Raw genomic sequence first — 19,801 nt, forward strand, 5'->3', positions numbered from 1 at the left:
AGCCCTCCTTGCACCACTGGAGGATTTTAAACTTCAAAAAAGCCCCAAAGCAAAGTTTGAAACTGGTGCATGGTGAGATAGTTGCCACAGCAGTACAATACATGTAATGGCTATATTTTTTTAATTTGTCCTTTTTGGAGCTACTGATCAAGGCTTCAGCAGATCTGAAAGAACAAATATCTAGGTTCCAATGGCCTCATAGACTATAGCATCCTGCCTGGCTCCACTTTAAGATTTGTCTATGGGTCTGATGCATATTCACAAACCAGCACATGCAAACAGTTTATTTACTGGTTTGCAAATGAGACCTACATAAATGAGACCTATGCAAATGAGAGAGCGCAATTTGAATAAAACGTATATCCGAGCCATATTTAGAAGCATATCGTATAAACGTAGGAATGAAATGCATACTGTAACGTGAAATTAGCATTTGTAGTATAAAGTTAACAGATGTAACCAAGGTGATATAGGAAATGTATTCTGTATTTACTCTTGAACATGAATTAGATTTAGAAGGCCCGTATACATAGTGGGCTAATGTAGAAATATGTAGAAATGCTTACGAAATGTAGAACGTGCAAAGTAGAATTCATGTACGTGTGTAACTTTTAATGGAGAAACGGCGAGAAATGTAACATGGAGAAATGTGCAGAGAGCATATATACATAACGATGTAACGAACGAGAATAACTTTGTATTCTATGTAAATTGTATTCAAGTATAATCAAGGCTTTGCTAAATGCGATTATATATAAATGTGTGTTAAAGGTTATACTGTGTAGAAGAAGTTTGTAGGAATGTTAGAAGGGTTTTAGGTCATTTGTGATTTTAACCTGACTGACCAAGGGTTCGCAGGAATGTAGTTCGCTGTATGTAATTTAGTGGGCTCACAGGAGTCGTGAATAGCCTTGATGTGAACGTGCGAGCCAAGGAGTCTAATTCTTGTTAGATTTAAGGTGACAATGCCGGACGAAGTTTATTGCCTAAACGTGAGAGGAGACGCTTGGAATTTGAGTCTTGTTTTGAAATGATCATTCACAGGACCAAGAAAGGTTATACATATAGTCGGAAAGATTAAAGTTCTGCTGAGGTGATAGACTTTTGCTCCGAAAGTGTCAAATGAAGTCACCAGCAAGAAGACGAAGATGGCGTCTAAGAAGAAGGGTCAACTTAACGGACGACGCGAAGAGATGAAGCCATGGAAAGAGCTAGAAATGACATCATGGGGAAAGTCCGTGGTGGGCGTCGAAGGGGCGTTCCACCCATACTGTGATTGTGTATTTTAGGGACAGCACCCCGGGGAGAAGATAGCGAGAACAGCAAAAAGCTCAGGGCAAGCAAGAGCGCAGATGACTTGAGCAGATGCGCTGAGAGAGATCAGAGCGCAAGGGAGCAGTAGGCCGAGGACCCTTAGAGAGCGGATGGGTAGGCAGAGAGGGTACTGCTTCTTAAACTTAAGTTACCTTTAGAGGCTAAGAGAGTTTGAACTTCATTGGAAGTCAAACTGCTGACACCTTTTTAGGTAAGGAACTTGCGAAGTAGGGATGTCACTTAGTATAGAGTAGGGATAGATTTAACTTGTTTATTTTTCTCTTTCTGTAGATGACGCAACAGAACCACATCATATCTATGCTATTTAATTTGTTGATTCTGGAACTGACTTTAATTGTATTCGTTTGTAGATTGAGGTTCTTTAGGGAATATATGTTCCTTCTAGTTCCTGTATATTTGTTGAATCTTATCCTGAGAAGGATTGTATTTGCAACTTTTCTTAATTTTATATTAAATCTTTTAAACTTTATCAGTTGTAAGTGGTTCTTCAGAGTTGCGTCAGTTTATGGGGTTTATCTAACCTATGCGGGGTTTGTCTTTTACTCAATGACAGAAAATAACCGATCCAAATTTGACGAATGAGATAAGTTATCAAATTGATCATAAAAGATATTAAAATCTCATTCCCCGCAGTTGGTAGCAGAGAAAGATGGTTTTCTTCTTGAGGAAGACAACCTAGGTCAGGATTAGTTTACCCCAAGGTCCCTAGTCATCGACGACCAGAAGAAGAATCCCTGCCGAAGACGGTGCTGACGGTGCGTCGAGAGAAAAGCAGCAGAGTCGGTCGAGAGTGAGTATAAGGGTCATGCGTTGTAAGATTGCAGTGTTTTATGTTGTTCCTGTGTTGTAATGTCAAGCGGAGTTGAATGCCTGTAGTGTGATTGAGGGAAGGTTGTGAGCGCGCGCAACCGGATGAAATCTTAAGATCCAGAGAAGGACTTAAGTGGTTCGGGTGTATCGAACACCCAGAGTAATTTGTCTACCATTGAAAGGGGGTCATGAGGTACCATTGATCGCCCGACAGACCGATGATAGGGGGAGCGTAAGAGTGAGTGTATGAGTAACGGACGCTGGTCGTACGTTTACTGTGTGTAAGTAACCTATCAGTTGAGGTGAGCGTCTGACCGTCAGAGGAAAGACGTTTCGCCAGTTGAGGTAGCAATTACAGTTAGACTGTGGCCGTACAGTCAGAGAAAAGTGATCGCTTGGACGGAAGTAGTCATTTTTCGGTGTATGAATGAAACGCATGCAAGACCGCGAGACGAGTTGAGAAAGGAGGGGAACTGCTGCAGAGGGGACAAGTGACGTCAGCGTAGAGCCGCGCTGAGATTGGTCGGTTAGTGTAGAACCGCATTGGGATAGGCGGATTAGCGAAAGTCGCACAGAGATTGGTGGTTGTCATCGGGACGTAAACAAGGAAGAGAATAAGGAAGATCGTAGATTATCAAAAATGAAGTGTTTTAAACGTTTAAGGGCAATCTTTAGAAGAGATAGAAGAAACTTATATGCCGGAGAAGAAGCTCCACCAGAAGGCACACCAGCTTATCATATGGCAGTAAAAGTAGGCTTACACTCGATATTATGGATCTCCGAGTGGAATAAGCTAACTGAAGGGAATAAGGAACTGACGTTTCCGAGATACGGAACGTTTAAGCTAGAAGTGCTGAACCAACTGAAAGCGGTAATGCTTGCAACAAAACCTCTACCGAGGCCAACACAGTTCGAAGCACTTAGTGCATGGTTTAGAGCAGCACATGAAAAGAGTGTGAGTAGACGGCAAGAAAGAGTGAGACGTTCGGTAAAAGCAATGCAGGATGCAAAATGGGATGATGAAGCTAAAAAGTGGAGGGTGCAAAAGATAGAAGCGGACAAACTGTTCACAATGATAGAAGCCACGGGAGAAAAGGAACCTCCAGAAGAAGATGAGGATAGCGAGACAGAAGAGGATCTGATAGATAGGCTATTAATGGATAGACCACCTCCGTATAACACAGAAACCGAAAGTCCTGTACTACAGCAAGGGGACGGAGCTAGATGGGGGGAATATAAACCGCTCCCAGTAACAGAGTGGGATTCCAACAAAGGGGAGGAAGTACCTCAATCTAGTTCCAAACAGAGAGTAGTGGGAAGATTCGTGGTCCAGAAGGTGCCGGAAAAGCAGTATGCAAGGTCGTATCAAATGCCAGATGCTCTACAAGTACCTGTTACCATAGGCTCTATTGTGTCAATCTACAACCCAGAGGGGGTCCAGCAGGAGGAACAGGCACGATGGGACAGGGAAAGTGCAGAGATGGAGAATAGGAACAACACGATAAATCCTCAGAGGCAGATACTAGCACCAATGAGTCGGAGTACCCCATTAGATTCCGCGACGGGTCCCGGGATAGAACAAGGGGGTCAAAGAAGACCAATGGATTTAAGGGGACCAAAACCGAAATCCTATAAGGAATTAAGGGAATACCTGAGAGAATGGGATACTTCCGAAGAGACTCGGAATAAAAGTTTAGAAACAGGAGCAGAGTGGAGAGACCAGGATAACAGGATCCTCTCTCATTGTGGAGCTGGCGAAAGCAGCCCGGAGTGGGAGAGAGGGAGTCAAGGAAGCAGAGGTGATACTTGCCCTATTATCAGCGGCAATAGGCAAATGTGCGACGACAGGAGTGCAGGGTGTGGCGAAGTGCCTCGCGTCACATTTAGTGAGGGAGAACGAAGGACGCAGGAGTACCGAAATACTTTCAGATGCACTCACCATACCCCAGACGAAAATGTGCGACATTGGAATCACGTGAACATGGAGAGTCGCGAAGGGTCTCGCCATGCATCCGGTGATCATGGGCGAAGTCATGAGAATATAGGGAGTCGCGAAACGTCTCGCCATACTTCTGGTGATCAGGAACGAGATCGCGGGAGCATGGAGGGCCATGAAGGACCTTATCGTTTATTGAGCGACACCAGACAGCAAGCGAGTTACAGTGGTTTAGAACAGAACGGTGGATCCTATCTCGTATCTGGAGAAACCGAGCCGAAAAGACGGAATGTAGGGATGGGGGATGGAGCATTGTTCCACCATACCCCACGGGATGATTGAAAGGCTTGGGATCTAGAGAGGTGGGAACAAAGGGATGGAAGAAAAACTCCTCATAACTCACCTGTGCTTAGGCGTAGGGCGCATAGTGGAGGTGAGAGGGGTGTGGGCGAACAACCTAGGACTGACATACTGAGAGCTGAAATAAAAGCAAGACGGATTGATGTAATGAGTTTAAAATCAGACTTGGATGAAATAATTGACGGCACAGTGGCAATAGAGAGGTTAGAGCTATACGCACCAGATGAGATACTGTTTTTATCCAAAGATGTTACTCGAAAAGCGAGAGCAGCTCATGAAAAATTATCGGAATTGGCAGAAAAGTATATGATAGACATGTCACGAACTAAAGCCTTACAGGCCAACCATAGGCTGAATTGCACGGATCGAGATCTAGATGAGCGTAGAACGATTGGGCTAAGAGTACACATAAGGGAATTAATCATGTGCATTAGAATATGGAGAGATCTGGATAGATGGGAGGAAAAATGGTCCAAGAGGGGATCTGTCAGAAGGAGTGCATTTGTGAAGTCTCAGGATACAGACCTAATGCGAATGGAAGCTTTCCCTTTGCGAGAAATCGCGAATGGAAACTACGTCCATGTACCCTGGAGTAGGGGGGATTTAGCGGCATTCACTAATTCCTTCCCAAAGCTTAGAGAGAACCCCGTGGAGTGGTACAAGCAGGTAGAGAGATTCGTGAAGATCTCTAAGGTGCTGTGGATCGATTTGAACACATTGTTCGATATCGTAGTACCCGGAGATTTGTGGACGGCATGCAAGCTTAGTGTTGAATGGCCCGCTTGTGAGCCTCCGAGAGATACCCGGACAAATGGTCCATCAGATAGAGTCATGGAAAAATACGAGAGAGTAATAACATGGCTAAAAGAGAAAGTGCCGGTGCAAGACATAGACTGGGTTAAGATAGACAGAACAACTCAGGAGCCTAAAGAGACAGTTCACGAGTTCTATGAGAGATTACTGAAAGCATTTAAACAGTACAGTGGGTTAGACGTGATGGATCCTAAAGACATAGGACAATTTGTGTCGAAGTTTGTTCTAGGATTGAGACCAGACATAAGCCTAATGATTCAACAGCATTTGATCTGTTGGCAGAACAAACCTTTAGATGAGATTCTGAGGTGTGCAAGGTACTGTAGCGATGAGATAGATTCAAAGGCAAAGAAACTCAAGGAAAAGCTAATGTTGGTACAGATGCAAGCAGCTGGAAAGGGTGGACAGCGGCAACAGGGAACAGGAACACAAACAAAGAAACAGAATAATCAGAGCAGAGATGAGGAAGAAAGACCGAGACCGAGAATAGATATTGCGACACTGAAAAAGACAACGAGGTGCCATCAGTGTAATGAGGTGGGACATTGGAGACGCGAGTGTCCTTATAATGTTGAGACAGGAGAATTAGAACAGGAGGAGGAAGAGGTACAGAACAACGTGGTTAAGGGAGCAACAGTCCCGAAGGGAAAGTTTATCAAAGGGGGGACTCAGACTCCTCGAGCCCCGTTTCCTCAACCGCCTCGCATTACAAATGGAGGGAAAACCTATAGACAAATGCCATTGTTCGTAGGAGGAGAAGAATGCTACTACATTGATCCTCTTACAGGGCAACGAGTGAATAGGGAGGAAGACTGTACTCTAGGAGTAGCCCTGGAAGTAGATCAGAGAGGACCATACGTAGAGGCTGAAGTGGCTGGATGTCCTACAACCTTTTTGGTGGATACGGGGGCCACTCGATCCACGTTGAGATCAGCGGTAGTCCCAGGTCTGCCAATATCGGGAGAAACGATTCAGGTGGTAGGAGTCGCAAACAAGAGGATGACGAATCCTCTGACCGAACCAGTGTCAGTAAAGATAGGGAATTACAGTGACGAACATCAGTTTGTGGTCTGTGATTCTAGTCCTGTGTGTTTGCTAGGAAGAGATCTGTTGTGTAAACTGAATTGCACAATACATTGCACACCTGAAGGAGTAGAAGTGCAGACCAACGATGAGGATGCCGATTTTAAGGTTGTAAACTCGCAGGAGTGCGTGGAACTATATCCTACCTTAACAGTGGAGGAGCTTCCACAGGATTTGAGGGAGAAAGTGTCAGCTGAGGTGTGGGATTTTACCGGTGAAGAAATAGGATTGATTAAAGGGGTAGAACCAGTAAAGATCCTGGTAAGACTCAATGCTGAATATCGAAGAACACCACAATACAAGTTGACACCGGAGACGATTGCAGGAATAAAGCCTGTGATCGAATCCATGACTAAACAGGGAATACTGAAGGAGATCGTGGGTAGTCCATGTAACTCCCCGATTATGGGTTTGCAGAAGCCTAGTGGAAAATACAGAATAGTGCAGGATCTCCGAAAGATTAATAATATTGTTGTCTCATGTTGTCCAGTGGTACCGAATCCATCAGTGATATTGTTTCAGATACCGTTCCAAGCTGAATGGTTCACCGTGATAGATTTGTGCCAGGCTTTCTTTTCGATTCCTTTAGATGAAGAGAGCCAGTATCTTTTCGCTTTTAAGCTGGAAGATCGCGTTTTAACATGGTGTCGTATCCCTCAGGGGTACACAGAAAGCCCATCGATTTTTAACCAGCTACTGAAGAGAAATCTTGAAAGACTAGTACTGCCCAAGAATTCGGTTCTAGTCCAGTACATAGACGATCTCCTAGTTGCGTCAGAAACTGAGGAAGCTTGCAGAATAGACACCATAACCTTGTTAAATCACTTGGCCGAGAACGGGCACAAGGTGTCTCCAAGTAAATTGCAATATTGTAAAACTGAAGTGCAATACTTGGGTCATAGGATTGAAAAGGGAAAACGGAAGGTGTCTCCGGACAGAATAGAGGCGATTGTGAAAATGAACGCGCCTAAAACACAAAGAGAAGTCAGGATGTTTCTAGGCATGGTCGGTTATTGTCGACAGTGGATAGCCAACTTTTCACTGAAGGCAAAACCGTTATTACAACTGACGCACAAAGGAGTGAGAGATCCGGTACCCTGGGACAAAGATTGTTTGATGGCGTTTTTGCAGCTGAGGGAGGACTTATGTCGTGCCCCGGCTTTAGGAATGCCTGATTACACAAAACCATTTTTGCTTTACTGCTGCGAAAGAGAGGGTTGCGCTTTAGCAGTTTTGGCCCAGATACATGGAGATGCGCGTAGGCCAGTTGCATATTTCTCGGCTACATTAGATCCAGTAGCCGCAGCGTTGCCCGGATGTCTTAAATCCGTAGCTGCAACGGGTGTCAGCATTGAACGTTCTGAAAGTGTGGTAATGGGACATCAGTTAGTGGTGTACGTACCGCATTCTGTGGAATTGTTAATGACCAGGACTAAGACTCAGCATCTGACGAATAGCAGGCTCACACGCTACGAGCAAGTCATATTGGCTGCCGAGAATGTGACCCTAAAAAGATGCTCCGTCTTGAATCCTGCAACTTTGATGCCACTTCCAAATGAGATTGATGATGAAATTTGTACAGATCATGACTGCCTTGATGTGACTGAACTATGCACCAAACCGAGACCTGATATCGTAGATGAGCCATTGACTGACCCCGATGAAATATTCTTTGTTGATGGTTCATGCGTAAGAGACGATATCGGTCAGCTGAGAGCAGCTTATGCAGTTTGCACAATTACCAGAGTTATAGAAGCCACTTGCCTGGAAGGAGTACACTCCGCTCAGGGAGCTGAAATTGTTGCTCTGACGTGTGCCTGTTTAGCAGGTAACAAACTTCGAGTCACCATATACACCGATAGCCAGTATGGTTTCGGGGTAGTTCATGATTACGGGCAGTTATGGTCTCAAAGAGGTTACATGACCTCCTCGGGTTCTCCCATTAGGAATGGAGAATTCGTGAGACTATTGTTAGAAGCATTGCAAGGTCCGACAGCCATAGCGGTTGTCAAATGTGCTGCGCACACGAAAAATGTAGACTTTGTGTCGCAGGGCAATCGCTATGCTGATGAGGTAGCGCGTTACTGCGCAGAACAGGGATATTCTCACACTGATGTAAAGGTGGGGGGAATCCAAGAAAGAACTGAATTGACAATGTTGCTAGACACTGTAGATACGTGGGATGAGCTAAAGAGTGTTCAGGAAAATGCACCAGATGATGAGAAAAAGAGCTGGGAAACAGCTGGTTGTACTAGAAGTGAAATGAACTTTTGGATCTCTGCAGATGGGAGAGCAGTTTTACCAAATGAACTTGTTAGTCCAATGGCAAGGAAATTGCATGGATCAGCACACATAGGTAGAGATGCTATGGTGAGAGTATTCAGACAAACGTGGTTTAACCCAAAATTCAGAGTAGCGGCAGAAGCAGTGTGTCAGCGATGTGCGATCTGTCAGCAACTAAACGTAGGAAAGAGAACACCAGTCACATTGAGTCACATTGGGAGGTCTGGGGGGCCTTTCAATAGAATGCAGCTTGACTTCATAGAAATGCCTAAATGCAATAGACTCAGATACGTTTTAGTGATTGTCTGTATATTTTCTAGATGGGTTGAAGCTTACCCTACTCGTAGGTGCGATACACTTACAGTAGCGAAATTGTTACTTAGAGAGTTAATACCGAGGTTTGGGGTGCCATCCTCTTTGGAATCGGACAGAGGAACTCATTTTAACAGTGAAATAGTGAAGATGTTGTGCTCAGCTTTGGGTATCGATCAGAAGTTACATTGCAGCTATCGACCAGAAGCTTCAGGGATTGTAGAGCAAATCAACAGCACAATCAAGTCCAGACTTGCCAAAGTTTGTTCATCAACATCCCTGAGTTGGCCAGACGCACTTCCAATGGTTCTTATGAGCATACGTAGCACACCAGATAGAAAAACAGGTCTCTCTCCACATGAAGTACTAATGGGGAGAGCTATGAGGTTGCCATCGGTTCCGACTGCAGCGCTAGTGAACATCACAGACGATTTGATCTTGGACTACTGCAAGGGACTATCTGATGCCATTAATTCTGTGTCCCTCCAGGTCCAGGCTGCAGAGGTTCATTGCACCATCAGGATTCAAGCAAACCGGGCCGAAGACGGCTGTAATGCCAGAAACCGGTCCCCGGGAGCTTGTTTCCTTCCCAGTGTAAGAATTGGCTTTTGTAGTTTGGTTTGCCCTGTTCCCATCATGCACTGGGACAGGAATAGACTAATTTGCATACAGCCAGGTTCTGAAACTGGGATGGTGCAGTGAGCTAAAAAACGGTGTTGGATCTAGCCCTGATCTCTTGACTGGGTGAGAGCTTTCTGCTTAATTCAGAGACTCTGTCCCTCACCACCCCTTTTTGTAAATATTTTTGTCCACCCTAAGCGTGGAAGGGTATTCTCAGATGTGAGACCCTTGCTCATTGCACCATCAGGATTCAAGCAAACCGGGCCGAAGACGGTTGTAATGCCAGAAACCGGTCCCCGGGAGCTTGTTTCCTTCCCAGTGTAAGAATTGGCTTTTGTAGTTTGGTTTGCCCTGTTCCCATCATGCACTGGGACAGGAATAGACTAATTTGCATACAGCCAGGTTCTGAAACTGGGATGGTGCAGTGAGCTAAAAAACGGTGTTGGATCTAGCCCTGATCTCTTGACTGGGTGAGAGCTTTCTGCTTAATTCAGAGACTCTGTCCCTCACCACCCCTTTTTGTAAATATTTTTGTCCACCCTAAGCGTGGAAGGGTATTCTCAGATGTGAGACCCTTGCTCATTGCACCATCAGGATTCAAGCAAACCGGGCCGAAGACGGCTGTAATGCCAGAAACCGGTCCCCGGGAGCTTGTTTCCTTCCCAGTGTAAGAATTGGCTTTTGTAGTTTGGTTTGCCCTGTTCCCATCATGCACTGGGACAGGAATAGACTAATTTGCATACAGCCAGGTTCTGAAACTGGGATGGTGCAGTGAGCTAAAAAACGGTGTTGGATCTAGCCCTGATCTCTTGACTGGGTGAGAGCTTTCTGCTTAATTCAGAGACTCTGTCCCTCACCACCCCTTTTTGTAAATATTTTTGTCCACCCTAAGCGTGGAAGGGTATTCTCAGATGTGAGACCCTTGCTCATTGCACCATCAGGATTCAAGCAAACCGGGCCGAAGACGGCTGTAATGCCAGAAACCGGTCCCCGGGAGCTTGTTTCCTTCCCAGTGTAAGAATTGGCTTTTGTAGTTTGGTTTGCCCTGTTCCCATCATGCACTGGGACAGGAATAGACTAATTTGCATACAGCCAGGTTCTGAAACTGGGATGGTGCAGTGAGCTAAAAAACGGTGTTGGATCTAGCCCTGATCTCTTGACTGGGTGAGAGCTTTCTGCTTAATTCAGAGACTCTGTCCCTCACCACCCCTTTTTGTAAATATTTTTGTCCACCCTAAGCGTGGAAGGGTATTCTCAGATGTGAGACCCTTGCTCATTGCACCATCAGGATTCAAGCAAACCGGGCCGAAGACGGCTGTAATGCCAGAAACCGGTCCCCGGGAGCTTGTTTCCTTCCCAGTGTAAGAATTGGCTTTTGTAGTTTGGTTTGCCCTGTTCCCATCATGCACTGGGACAGGAATAGACTAATTTGCATACAGCCAGGTTCTGAAACTGGGATGGTGCAGTGAGCTAAAAAACGGTGTTGGATCTAGCCCTGATCTCTTGACTGGGTGAGAGCTTTCTGCTTAATTCAGAGACTCTGTCCCTCACCACCCCTTTTTGTAAATATTTTTGTCCACCCTAAGCGTGGAAGGGTATTCTCAGATGTGAGACCCTTGCTCATTGCACCATCAGGATTCAAGCAAACCGGGCCGAAGACGGCTGTAATGCCAGAAACCGGTCCCCGGGAGCTTGTTTCCTTCCCAGTGTAAGAATTGGCTTTTGTAGTTTGGTTTGCCCTGTTCCCATCATGCACTGGGACAGGAATAGACTAATTTGCATACAGCCAGGTTCTGAAACTGGGATGGTGCAGTGAGCTAAAAAACGGTGTTGGATCTAGCCCTGATCTCTTGACTGGGTGAGAGCTTTCTGCTTAATTCAGAGACTCTGTCCCTCACCACCCCTTTTTGTAAATATTTTTGTCCACCCTAAGCGTGGAAGGGTATTCTCAGATGTGAGACCCTTGCTCATTGCACCATCAGGATTCAAGCAAACCGGGCCGAAGACGGCTGTAATGCCAGAAACCGGTCCCCGGGAGCTTGTTTCCTTCCCAGTGTAAGAATTGGCTTTTGTAGTTTGGTTTGCCCTGTTCCCATCATGCACTGGGACAGGAATAGACTAATTTGCATACAGCCAGGTTCTGAAACTGGGATGGTGCAGTGAGCTAAAAAACGGTGTTGGATCTAGCCCTGATCTCTTGACTGGGTGAGAGCTTTCTGCTTAATTCAGAGACTCTGTCCCTCACCACCCCTTTTTGTAAATATTTTTGTCCACCCTAAGCGTGGAAGGGTATTCTCAGATGTGAGACCCTTGCTCATTGCACCATCAGGATTCAAGCAAACCGGGCCGAAGACGGCTGTAATGCCAGAAACCGGTCCCCGGGAGCTTGTTTCCTTCCCAGTGTAAGAATTGGCTTTTGTAGTTTGGTTTGCCCTGTTCCCATCATGCACTGGGACAGGAATAGACTAATTTGCATACAGCCAGGTTCTGAAACTGGGATGGTGCAGTGAGCTAAAAAACGGTGTTGGATCTAGCCCTGATCTCTTGACTGGGTGAGAGCTTTCTGCTTAATTCAGAGACTCTGTCCCTCACCACCCCTTTTTGTAAATATTTTTGTCCACCCTAAGCGTGGAAGGGTATTCTCAGATGTGAGACCCTTGCTCATTGCACCATCAGGATTCAAGCAAACCGGGCCGAAGACGGCTATAATGCCAGAAACCGGTCCCCGGGAGCTTGTTTCCTTCCCAGTGTAAGAATTGGCTTTTGTAGTTTGGTTTGCCCTGTTCCCATCATGCACTGGGACAGGAATAGACTAATTTGCATACAGCCAGGTTCTGAAACTGGGATGGTGCAGTGAGCTAAAAACGGTGTTGGATCTAGCCCTGATCTCTTGACTGGGTGAGAGCTTTCTGCTTAATTCAGAGACTCTGTCCCTCACCACCCCTTTTTGTAAATATTGCAGAGGTTCCATCAGCACAAGATTTGTGCCATGACCTGAGTCCGGGGGACTGGGTTTTGGTGAAGAAGCATGTCAGGAAGAACTGCCTAGACGTGCGCTGGCGAGGACCGTTTCAAGTCATACTAGTTACGAACACTGCAGTAAAGTGTGGAGGCTTGCCCAACTGGATACATGCCTCACACACCCGAAGAGTGCCAACACCTCTAGAAGAAACAGCTCCTCTCTCGGTTGAGAATCCAGCGGAAAGCGGAGAAGCCACAGAGGGGGAAAGCCAAGCTGTAGAGGTGATCGAAGAGGCTGAGCCTGTGTCGGAACAGGTTGACGACGGTCAGGACACCAGTGGGACCGAAGTCATCTCAGGAGAAGAAAGTAATTGGGAGTTCGAATCAGATACCGAACAAACAGAGAGTGACCAAGAGACAAGTCCAAGAACAAGGAGCAGGAGGACAAGGAGTGACGAAGCTAGTTGGCCGGAGAGAAGGAGAAGGCCAAGCTTAAAGGCACAACAAGAAAGAACTCTTGTCCCGATCGCTGAAGAATCGGATCAGGAAGAAGAAACTACAGACTCAGGCACTGAGAGTCCAAGAAGATCGAGAAGGGTACGTGTGCCCTGCCGAAGGTACGCCACCCCAGAGTGGACTTATCTAGCAGATGTCTTGGGGACAGAAATCTGGGAGAGTGAGAGAAGTGAAGGTAATCGATCACGATCCATTTGTGGCAGTGGAGATATGGATGTTGACGCCTGGATTCGAGACTGAGGGGTTACTGACTTTCACACTTCCCAAACCCCCATACTTGAGTCGGATCAAAGATCTAGTGCTAAATCGATTACAGTTTCCAACATTTGGTCATCAAATTCCAGAAGAAGAAGAAAAAGTCATTTGTTTTGAATTATTGGAACTTGTTGTGAAAGCTGCAGGTACGAAAATAATTGTTGATGCATAAAGACTTTTGTGTTTGAAGCTATAAAGAAGAAGATAACTTAGCGCCGAGTGGAAAGAAGATTAAAATTAGGGATTACACTTAGAGGACGGAGAAGGGTTAGGGTTGTCTGTTGCTAAAAAGAAAAAGACAGTGTTGCGAAAAGGAGACTTTTGTTGATAAAGAGCACTTTACGAACTGAGAAGGCAAATAAAGCAAACAAAGACTGAAAAGGAAAAACTTTTTCGCAAAAGAAGGAGCTACGCTGTTTGATAACATGGAGAACGGCAACCCAAACCGAAAAGCCAAATGCATAGTAGGTACACTAATAGCAATAGTAATTTTTCTCATAATTACAGTAGTGACAATATCATACATAGTAGGACATGACAGTGATAAAGAAACAGCAGATGTAAAGCCTGTAACGACTTTGAAACCTGCTCTTGTGGGGAAGAAGGAGGAGAGCAATGTGATTCGTGAAAAGGCGTTACTGGCAGATGAAGCTCGTAGATTACACGTAGACGAGTCACAGGGAAATTTTAGGTCAAACGCATATGCCAAACTGTTGTACGAATATATCGATGCCATGGAGGCCAAAGATTGCTACGTTTGTATGCAATTGCCGGCTTCTGTAGACGAGGGCATTAGATATCATCATCTCCCACTGACTTATGGGATAACATGTAGTTTACTGCTTAGTATATTTTATGGTAGAGAAGGGTTTGAGTACTACTTTTCAAATTATGATTCGGTACTGCCTGAAGTCCCGAATTATAAACAAATGAATAAGTGGGACTATTATAAAAAGGAGGATAGATTAGCAAAGTTCTTTCTTCCTTGGGATACATTAGATACATCATACGCACGCAGAAATAATCTGACTTGCAAAGTGTCAGAGATAGAGAAAAAGTTCATAGGACAAGTAGATGACCGGTACAGAAGGCAGAAGATTCTAAAAATGTCAGGACAGTGGAAAACTGATTGGACCGAAGAAGAGAAGGCACATAAAAAGAAAGGTAGCAATGGTCCAATAGCTTTGGATAGAACGCAGAAAGGAAAGTTATGTTTAACTCGAAGCAAGACATATTATGAGAGTGTATTTGTAGGTGAAGTTAATTGCGAACATGCTTTTAGATTAGAGTACTATACGAAAGATTTTATGAAAGGGATGCAAGCTATTCCTAATGTGTATTTTGTATGTGGAAGAAATGCCTATGTAAAACTGCCTGACAATTGGTATGGTTCGTGTTACTTGGCAATTGTCTTCCCCAAAATATATCATGCAAGGGATTTAGAGATCATAGAAGGAAAGGCTTCGACGAGAGCGAAAAGAGAAGTAGGAGATGCAGAAGTAGTAGGAGACGTATTTGGAGCGATATTTCCTCTTTTAGGTTTAATACTTAACGATGTTAAGATCAGGAGACTAGCTACAGTTGTAGATAGATTGTCTGCAAGTACTGCAAGGTCATTAATGCTAGTAGAAGGCGAGATGCAATCGATTAGAGCAATGGTTCTTCAGAATCGTCTTGCTCTAGATGTTCTATTAGCAAAAGAAGGCGGAGTTTGCAAGGCTTTGAAGGTCCAGGAATGTTGTACTTATATTCCTGATAATTCAAAACCACTTGAGAAGGTCATACAAAACATTACAGAGATACACCAAGAAATTGAAGATTTGACAAAAATAAATGTTTGGGAAAAAGTAGGTCATGGAGTAGGAAAGGTTGGAAGTTGGTTTGCCAACCTTGGTAAAAGTATAGTATGGTATATATTAAAACCTGTGTTAATAGTATTAATTTGTATAATCACATTGTTAGGATTTGTGAAATTGTATAAGTGGTATAGATCGAACCGGTTACAAAGGTCCATGAGAGAACAAGAAAGGAGATTAGCTGTTTTACAAGATCAACAGTATAAAAGTTTGAGAGCACTCGAAACGATAAAAAGAGGGAATGTTGTAACTAGTTCTGTATAAAGGTGCTATTCAAATTGCATTTAGTGATGACTCCTAAAAGTCATCAAAGGGGGGAACTGAGAGAGCGCAATTTGAATAAAACGTATATCCGAGCCATATTTAGAAGCATATCGTATAAACGTAGGAATGAAATGCATACTGTAACGTGAAATTAGCATTTGTAGTATAAAGTTAACAGATGTAACCAAGGTGATATAGGAAATGTATTCTGTATTTACTCTTGAACATGAATTAGATTTAGAAGGCCCGTATACATAGTGGGCTAATGTAGAAATATGTAGAAATGCTTACGAAATGTAGAACGTGCAAAGTAGAATTCATGTACGTGTGTAACTTTAAATGGAGAAACGGCGAGAAATGTAACATGGAGAAATGTGCAGAGAGCATATATACATAACGATGTAACGAACGAGAATAACTTTGTATTCTATGTAAATTGTATTCAAGTATAATCAAGGCTTTGCTAAATGCGATTATATATAAATGTGTGTTAAAGGTTATACTGTGTAGAAGAAGTTTGTAGGAATGTTAGAAGGGTTTTAGGTCATTTGTGATTTTAACCTGACTGACCAAGGGTTCGCAGGAATGTAGTTCGCTGTATGTAATTTAGTGGGCTCACAGGAGTCGTGAATAGCCTTGATGTGAACGTGCGAGCCAAGGAGTCTAGTTCTTGTTAGATTTAAGGTGACAATGCCGGACGAAGTTTATTGCCTAAACGTGAGAGGAGACGCTTGGAATTTGAGTCTTGTTTTGAAATGATCATTCACAGGACCAAGAAAGGTTATACATATAGTCGGAAAGATTAAAGTTCTGCTGAGGTGATAGACTTTTGCTCCGAAAGTGTCAAATGAAGTCACCAGCAAGAAGACGAAGATGGCGTCTAAGAAGAAGGGTCAACTTAACGGACGACGCGAAGAGATGAAGCCATGGAAAGAGCTAGAAATGACATCATGGGGAAAGTCCGTGGTGGGCGTCGAAGGGGCGTTCCACCCATACTGTGATTGTGTATTTTAGGGACAGCACCCCGGGGAGAAGATAGCGAGAACAGCGAAAAGCTCAGGGCAAGCAAGAGCGCAGATGACTTGAGCAGATGCGCTGAGAGAGATCAGAGTGCAAGGGAGCAGTAGGCCGAGGACCCTTAGAGAGCGGATGGGTAGGCAGAGAGGGTACTGCTTCTTAAACTTAAGTTACCTTTAGAGGCTAAGAGAGTTTGAACTTCATTGGAAGTCAAACTGCTGACACCTTTTTAGGTAAGGAACTTGCGAAGTAGGGATGTCACTTAGTATAGAGTAGGGATAGATTTAACTTGTTTATTTTTCTCTTTCTGTAGATGACGCAACAGAACCACATCATATCTATGCTATTTAATTTGTTGATTCTAGAACTGACTTTAATTGTATTCGTTTGTAGATTGAGGTTCTTTAGGGAATATATGTTCCTTCTAGTTCCTGTATATTTGTTGAATCTTATCCTGAGAGGATTGTATTTGCAACTTTTCTTAATTTTATATTAAATCTTTTAAACTTTATCAGTTGTAAGTGGTTCTTCAGAGTTGCGTCAGTTTATGGGGTTTATCTAACCTATGCAGGGTTTGTCTTTTACTCAATGACAGAAAATAACCGATCCAAATTTGACGAATGAGATAAGTTATCAAATTGATCATAAAAGATATTAAAATCTCATTCCCCGCACAAATAAAGATTTAATTGTAAATCACAATCAGACTTTACCAATGAATTGACTTAGTAAGAAATATTTGAAAAAGTTAAGGAATGAACTTCGTATCTGGGTCCTAGGTGTAGATAACTTTATTTTCTTTTAATAATGTATCCCAATGCTTTCCTATGGACCAGCTGAATTGGCTTTAGTGAAAATAGCATTTGGGACCTGGTCACTGTAAGGACATGTTTTACATTGAACATTTTGATGCCCTACTTTTAAATACCACGTACCCTGCCTCATTAGGCATTAAGGAGTGTTTTGTTCTGTCAAATTGGGTTATTTTGACATGTCAAATCTGCAGTTCAAACCTGCAGTTCCGGGTAGCTGGTGGCTGGCCAAGCGGCCGGCAGTCATGTTTTGCAGTATCACTTAAGTGGTGGCGCACTATGTGTTGCAGTCCAATAGTGACATTTTACTTATAGGTCATGGGTCCATTTTGACCACATATGAGGGACTTATAGGAAAGCTAAATGTGCCAATTGGGAGTATAGCCAATTTCAACATGTGTTAAGGGTAATACCACATGCACTGGGGTCTGGTTGGCAGGGTCTCAGAGCAGAGTATAAAAACAGCAGCATCAGTCGTACAAAATGGGGGCGAGCATGCAAAATCCTAGCCATTCACTCTCATTTTTAAAACCACATGAACCTATTTAATTACAAGCAGGCAGTTAACTCCACTTGCTTTATCTTCGATATGGGCTCAATCAAAGTAATGTAAAACATGCAAGTAAAACGATTTCCAACCTTTTTTTTCCACAGTCCTAGCTTTGCATATCCTACAGGGTTTCACCTGGCAGTCTAGCCCTGTATGCTACCCTCCTACCACTTACAATATTTTAATGCTAATCCTAAAACACAGCATCAGAGTGAGAATCATATTTTGTACTTATGGAACCATTTTCAGACAGGAATACAAAAGTCTTTTTCGAAATGCTTCTCATGAGGCAGCTCTCCCAGACTTCACCCTTCATACGCCCTTTAACTGGGATTTCCAATCACTAGGTGATAAACACTTTATTATGATGAAAGCCTATTGCCATAATGCGCCCCTCAAAGCTACCATTCTGTATTTGGGAGAGTGCAGTAAATCTCGCTGTGGGTTTAAATTTCATTTGATGACTAGGTTGTTCTGCAAAACCTTGGCAGTGATTTCCACGAGGACTGCTTTTGTATATTGCAGAGCACATCGAGTCTATTGCCATACCTGTACTGGAATAAAATGAAGTGAAAGAAGTTTGCAATTGTGCTGTTGATTTTTTGAGGTCGAGATGAGGACATTCATTTTTGGAAACTTTTTTGGGTCTGGAAGAAACAAAACAATGCACTACGAGTACACGACGAATCTAATAGCCAGATTCTTCGAGCTTCCATTACAGTGCAATTACTCAAACCATAACACATGTTTTTGATTTCTTTCGAATTATTTTGTATTTCTAATATATTTTGTAAGAAGAAAAATACTGAATTATTAACATCTGGCAATGCTATAGCTAGCTGCACACAGGAACAATAGCCACAAAGAATCAACTAAATTAATCGTCCAATTTATTGACACACTGATTGACCGAGATGACATCTGCCCAATTTGGTTCCGGAAGCGTCCTTATAAAACCATTTATTATAGGATGTCTATCTATCTATCCATCTATCTATCTATATATCTATCTATCTATCTATCTTTCCACTGAAACCCCCGCCTTGCACAGTAATGTCCTCAAGTATGTACCTTCAGAAGCCGCATTGATGCTGTCAATAGTTTGAGAGAATATGTCATGAGTGATGTAATATGCAAGATCATAAGCCGTGCATGTCATAGGCATGAATTATATTTACTTCAAATAACTATAACGGGTAAACAATAAAACATCAGCGTTGTTTTGGTTTAAAATGTTAACTTTAAGCTGACATTTTCACTTAACAATGACATCACTTTAACCTTTGTTTTTTCAATGAATTCCCAGGGTTTTGTTAGCCTAAAATTATATTTTATTACCATTCATAACTATGCCAACCCCCTACCGAATACAGCCGAAGAAACAGCCCTGCACCCAACCCCCTGAGGACAGCCACCCCCTACTGTACATGGCCTTTGGGGGGAGAGGGGTTGGCTGCAGGGCCTGGCCTTCCCCAACCCCCTTGGGTGGTTCCCTCCCCCCCGCTGCACACAGCCTTCGCCTGTGCATGCCATGGGTTAGCCACAGGGCCAACTGCGCGCCGAACTCAGCGCCCTTCTGAAGAAACCCACAGCAGACCCCTCTGAACTTAAGAACTACCGCCCCATCTCACTCCTCCCATTCCCTGCCAAAGTCATTAAGAAAGCCGTCAATAGTCAGCTCGCCGCCTTCCTTGAATCCAACAATTCCCTCGACCCTTCACAGTCCGGCTTCCGAGCCAAACACAGCACCGAAACCGCCCTCATCGCAGCTACAGACGACATCCGAACGCTACTGGACAACGGAGAAACAGTTGCCCTCATCCTACTCGACCTCTCCGCCGCCTTCGACACAGTATGTCATAGCACACTCATACAACGCCTCAACAACGTCGGAATACAAAGAAAAGCTTTGGATTGGATCATCTCGTTCCTCGCCGGAAGAACCCAGAGAGTCCACCTCCCCCCATTCAAATCAGAGGCCACCGAAGTCATCTGTGGTGTACCACAAGGATCTTCA

General features: G+C 43.9%; 2 protein-coding genes across 3 annotated transcripts in view; both read right to left on the bottom strand.

Annotated features, from left to right (window-relative positions):
• CNTN5 (contactin 5) overlaps positions 1 to 19,801 on the bottom strand; it is a 3,039,905-nt gene that overhangs the window by 991,431 nt on the left and 2,028,673 nt on the right. The gene's annotated exons all lie outside the window — the stretch shown is intronic.
• The window catches only part of LOC147698709 (uncharacterized), a 96,990-nt gene that overhangs the window by 146 nt on the left and 77,043 nt on the right, over positions 1 to 19,801 (bottom strand). The window lies entirely within an intron of this gene.

Source organism: Lissotriton vulgaris, chromosome 8 (genome assembly GCF_964263255.1).
Source record: "Lissotriton vulgaris chromosome 8, aLisVul1.2, whole genome shotgun sequence".
Classification (NCBI taxonomy): Eukaryota; Metazoa; Chordata; class Amphibia; order Caudata; family Salamandridae; genus Lissotriton; species Lissotriton vulgaris.